The following is a 6,000-nucleotide window of genomic DNA, read 5'->3' as shown; positions in this document are numbered from 1 at the left end:
AATCATGATTGGAAGTCGAACAGCAAATCGGAACCTAATCCAATAAACATCGCAGGCTAGCGATGACATCGAGAGTTGATTATGGTCTGGATAAGTTAATTAATGTCTAATTAATAATTTAGATAATATTTCAGGCTTAAAGAAAGAACAGCAATAGGCAGATTTAGCTCTTGCATAATGTATGTTTAACTAATAGAGCCAAAAGCATTTGTAACCCCGAATCCCTCAACCTGGAAGTACAACACCTAAAAGACGTCTCCATCCAACACAACGGTTATTATGGTAAACAAGTTCATCAACGCCACATTATCCAACCTTCCAAAACTTGATAAACCAAAAAATGATACACCTGTAATACGAGTCTTTAACCATTCAGCGGCAACATATAACAGTCCCATATAACAACTTTTGGTCTTCGAAGGAATGTGAGCAGAAATTCGCCCGTATATCCGTTATCACTCGTCACATCAGTCAGTTATATAGAGAGACGACTCGTGTTTTCCTTTGGCGTTCGTCACTTCCGATTCAGGAAACCTGTATTACTCAGCTATCGTAGCAAGGGCCAGGTGTCTTCTTAAGCAGTATTTTTGGCAACATCTGAGGTTGGTCGACGAATTACATTTACACTTTAAATCATGAGGGTTGTCATTGGGTCAGGTGGCGTGTTTCCACCCCCACCCCACCTTGTACGTGACAAGGAGTTGGGTCGCCTGTACTAGCTAGTGTCGAGTGGCCATTAAAACCCATCTCTCTCTCTCTCTCTCTCTCTCTCTCTCTCTGTATAAATCCAACAAAGATCTGGCGTTTGCATAGATGATAAATGACAGATTTATGGTATGCAGATCAGCAAGCCTACGAACCAGGAAATGAAACAAAACAAATAGAGATACAAGTTTTAATAAAACTATCTTCTCTAAACACCTATAGGTTTCAGCTTACAAGCTTCTGGTTTGGTTCCCTGAAAAATATTTTATGAAGACAATGATTTCAGACAGAAATTAGAACTCATGCTTGAACCAATTAGAACATTAGAGAATTTGCAAGCTCTACACCTTCTTGCAGTGGTATGTTTCCTTAGGGTACAAAGAATAAGTATGCAAAGTTTCAAGATGATACGTTAAGAAATGCGGCCTGTAGAAGACAAACAAATACAAAAAATGGGCGTGGCTTTGCCCCTGGGGGTCGGACAAAAAACAATAGGGATCATCCTTAGGGTATAAGGAATAAGTATGTAAAGATTCAAGAATATCACTGAATAGGGGCCATCTTTAGGGTATAAGGAATAACTATGCAAAGTTTCAAAAGCATCTGTTAAGAATTACGGCCTGTAGGCGACCTACAGACACCCACCTCCCGCCCCGCCCCCTCCACACACACACACAGGGGCTACGGCATAAAATACGTCGGCATTATGAATGTGGACGTATAGTAAAATTGAAATAACGTCGGTGGCCATATTTGATGACGTCATTTGGGGATTAACCTACCACGTGGTGAGTATCCACCCAAGTCCAAAATACTGACTAAGACACCTACTAAACATTATACAATTTTTTTTTATCCCAACTCAAACTTTTCTACAGAACCATAGTAGTCAGATCCAGGACTCGGTTGAGAAGATCAAATGAAATGAAATGGGGTTTAACGTCCTACTGTTCTGTTCCGAACTTGGCTAATGAACACAGGCATACGCCATACAGTGTGCTATGAGGGAAATTTTGCCCGGGAAGCGGCGCTACGGTCTACTCTTATATCGAATTCCAACTGCCAACATCCGAACGACCTCCGGGCTGGCGAGCCAGCGTCTTAGCCACTGTGGCCCCTCATAGTGGATCAATCTCCCATAAAGCCCCTTTAATGGTCAAAAGAATAAAAAATTATTTCGATCATCAACATCATATCAGGTTGATATGATTATGAACCGAAAATATCAACCTATGATGACGTCATGACAGGTTGATATGAGATATAACTTCTATTCACATCAAAGATAAAACTGTCGCCAGTTGTATATGAAAATACAATGTCCCTATTAGACATTTTCATTCCTCACCTGATAGGTCTGACACACCAATCCAAATAGATTTTTTGCAGATAATTTTTTTATCCTTTCTGTATGTACCTGTACGACATACAATTAATATTTTTAGAATATATTTCATTAGAATACATTTCATAAATTCTGCAAAAAAGTGTGTTTTTTTAATTCATAAACTATTAAAACAATTGATTTTAACCACATACTCTATAGGGTTAAACGTCCACTCAACACAAACTAGTTCATTTCTGGACTAACATGATTCAATAATTTGCTTGCGTGTAAGGGTCTTTAGCAGTGGAAGGAAACCGAACGACCCGGAGAAAACACACGAGGGTGGACAGGAGATCCTTGTCACACACAAGCTGAAAATCGAAACCACGTCACTTGACTCAATGACAGACCTTATGATCTAAAGCCCATGCATTAGACCATTCGGTCACCCCCCCCCCCCCCCGCCCAAGAAAACCAGCGGTAGCCACTTGCCAGGCAAGATAAGCCCACATTTTGCATGAAATGGATAGAGAACACGCTAAAAACAAAGGCGATTTTTCGTACAATCAGGGGCCATAGTCCAGGAAGTTATGGTCTAAAATGCGCAGAGATCGTTGGGATATAAATATATATTTAAGTTTCATCAATACCGGATAAAATTGTGACCTCTAGAGGGTCCACAACCTTCGTATTACATACTTTTACACAATTTGCGTGCAAAGAGCGGCCATTTTGTCCGACAGTTTCATTTCAACCTTCATTATGGTAAAATGGTGATATATTTGAACGGTTTTTAAAATCGGATAAGAATTGTGATCTCTTGGGAATCCACAAGCTAAAAAACACGATTTTTTGTACAATCAGGGGCCATAATTCAGAAAGATACAGTCTAGGATATGTGCGAATATTGAAAGGAACCAAGATCTTTGGGTTATAAAAATACATTTCAAGTTTCATCAAGATCGGATAATAATTGTGACCTCCAGAGTATCCACAAGCTAAAAACGTGATGTTTCGTACAATGAGCTGCCATAATCCATTAAGTTATGGTCCTGTGGAGTGTCCAGAAACAAATTGTCGACGGACGGACGGACGGACGGACGGAAGTTCTGGTGGACAGTGGCGACGGAATAATACGTCCTCATAAAAATGTGGGCGTATAAAAAATAACAAACACAGCAGTAATCCTAAACCAAGGGATACCACGGAGTACTCACATTGTTTATAACAACCCACGGGACCCAATCCAACTTTGGGTCTAATGAGCCTTGTTGTATACTTGATGCATGTTGTAACATCATTCCTTCGTTTCCTTTGGCACAGGTCAAAATATCATCTATGGGCAGTGATTGATTGACAGAACACTGCGATAAAATAAAAACTGGTTAAAATATGTGTTCTAGATACTGATTGGTCGACATAATACTAGAAACCAGGTTAAAGTATGTGTTACATTATACTGAGTGGTTATTTAATACAAATGTCGGATTCTGGAAGCAGATGTCCAACCACACTACAGCATACACCCACAGATGGTCTTCTTGTACAAGGATCGACAAGGGTATTCAAATATTGGTAGTTTACATGTTAAAAGATCAATTTGCTTTTAGCAGTGAGGAGATTCAGTAAAACTCCAGCAATAAAATAATAGGGCATATCTGTATTATACAGCAATATATATCACCAGTGCCCAGTTCAGTCAAAAACGTCTCGCTATCTGCTAATACGATTGCTTCCCACACCCTTATGACGCAACGACATGCAATAACACCATTACCCACACACCTGCCTATCACCATCCCATGTAACGCTAGTTAATATAACGCCCTGAAATAATTCTTGTTTGCTTCTTTACAAGCATTTTGAACAGAAAGTTTCATCCCAATCGGTCAATCGCCGTCATATCTGCAAAAATTGAGAAATTTATTTTTGAAGCAAGGACAATAACTCTGTCAACATTAATCATAATTCTTAATTATGGCGCATCATTTAGTTGTATTTGTACTGCCTGGAAACAGAAGAACAAATGGCACATCATTTAGTTGTAATTGTACTGCCTGGAAACAGAAGAACAAATGGCACATCATTTAGTTGTAATTGTACCGCCAGGAAACAAAACGAGTAACCTGTAGAATAACATCAACTTACATCACGAGCAGCCTTTTCAGGACCATCCGTAAATATGACTTCTTCCATACAGTAAATAAATTGCGAGTACACATCAAAATCATTTATATGTTTAATAGCACACGCCTAAAATACAATATTCATATACTGTAATTATAGTGAAAGAAGATCTTTTAGAACTTTATACACCCGGTCGAACATTACGCACATCAGCTTAAAGCTTAAAACTGTTTAACTAGTCTCTTATGGTCAGCGCTCTTTTAGTTTTCAAGTCCCTGTTTTATGGAATAACCTACCATTTAGTTTAAGATGCTGTACATTGTAGCAAGATTGTTAGAATTTTTTATCTTTAAATTAATTATAGAATTATATTGAATTAATTAATATCTTTGGCTAATTATTAGATGCACACATTGTACAGAAGTCATTGTCTAATATGCACTTAAATCAAAATGAGTGAATGAGTGGCAGATTGTTATATAAAAGTTATGGAGTTATAATTTGGTAAACATCCAATTCTAGGTTGATAACAGATATCTTGTGTGAAATTTGTACTCAAACTTTCCTACAGAACCATATTCAGTTCCAGGACCATACAGCCAGTTTTGTCTATTTCGGGCCCCGAGTTCACAAAGCATTCTCAACGTAAGTTAAGAATTTACTCAACTTTCAATCACTGTTTATGAGAAATATCTTTGATCCAAAAACACAAAACTTGGCACATAGTTTCTTTTTGAGGTATTTGATACATTAAGACAACAATAGTTTTATAAAGAGCTATATTTTAGTTAGAATAAGGCAAACAGTTTTGAGTAAATTCTTAACTTAAGTCTGAGAATGCTTTGTCAACTCGGGGACTGGTGATTTCAATTGGTAGGTTCACAAGATGGGCTGGTACGAAGACAATAATAACACCACCGTTGCAGTTCTTATGTCTATGATTCATTCAATGATTGTACTTGTTGTTTCAATCCAATTGATCTATCATTTTTTAGCCAGCCAACGTAGCTCTCAAATCAATTAAAAATAAACTGTACATTGTTAAAATTTGATCACGTACAAAGCATCAAAATATTCTAAATTTATCATTTCAGCTGACCCTGTTCCACTCAACGGGATAAAGCAAATATTAATTAGCACCAGGCAAGCAATATTTAAAAACTATAAAAAACCCTGACGTACTTGTATGACGTTACCGTAACATTCTTTACTACCATGTTGACAGGTGAATGTGTAGGAACCATCTGTTTCTTGTTTTTCCTGTAGAGAGAGAGAAAAATATGGGTTTTAACGTCCACTCGACACAATTAGGGTCATTTCAGGACGAATACATGATTTAATATTATTTCCCCGGTCTTTAGTAGTGGGGCAAACTGACCCGGAGAAAACCCACGAGGTAGGACAGGCGACCCTACTCCTTGTCACATACAATCGTGGAATCGAAGCCACGCCAGTTGACTCAATGACAGACCTTGTGATACAACGCACACGCGCTAACCATTCGGCCACCCAACCTCCCATTTTCTTTCCTGTAATAATAACATTCATATGGTTCCTGTAATAATAACATTCATATGGTTCCTGTAATATATAACATCATTTAGAAATCGCCCAAATTGTATCTTTAATTTAACCAATGCAGATACTATCCCGCGATAAATGTTCTTTTACGTGCACACCCGCGTGTATCCTGGGCCTTAGCTTTTCGCCCATCCGAACAACTAAACGTTGACTCTTGTCGGGCCTTCTTTTTGAAGCACTAATAACGTGAAACCATGCTGGAAACCGGTGATAATTATTGTTGCCTCCGGAGCGTTGACACGGTTTCTTAATTAAATATG

General features: G+C 38.2%; 1 protein-coding gene across 2 annotated transcripts in view; it reads right to left on the bottom strand.

The window, feature by feature from the left end:
• Positions 1-776: 776 nt before the first annotated feature.
• The window catches only part of LOC126813891 (enoyl-CoA hydratase EchA19), a 178,036-nt gene continuing 172,812 nt past the window's right edge, over positions 777-6,000 (bottom strand). The window contains exons 6-10 of one of the 2 annotated variants that reach the window (XM_056102369.1): positions 5,342-5,419; positions 4,181-4,285; positions 3,250-3,396; positions 2,054-2,122; positions 777-958 (exon numbers count right to left, since the gene is read on the bottom strand). The gene's annotated coding sequence lies outside the window, so the exon portion shown is untranslated. The remainder of the gene's footprint in view (positions 959-2,053; positions 2,123-3,249; positions 3,397-4,180; positions 4,286-5,341; positions 5,420-6,000) is intronic. The other variant, XM_056102317.1, reaches the window with a different exon arrangement.

Source organism: Patella vulgata, chromosome 1 (genome assembly GCF_932274485.2).
Source record: "Patella vulgata chromosome 1, xgPatVulg1.2, whole genome shotgun sequence".
NCBI classification, from domain to species: Eukaryota; Metazoa; Mollusca; class Gastropoda; family Patellidae; genus Patella; species Patella vulgata.
The sequence above is the reverse complement of the archived record's forward strand: the minus strand, read 5'-3'. Positions and strand labels throughout refer to the sequence as shown.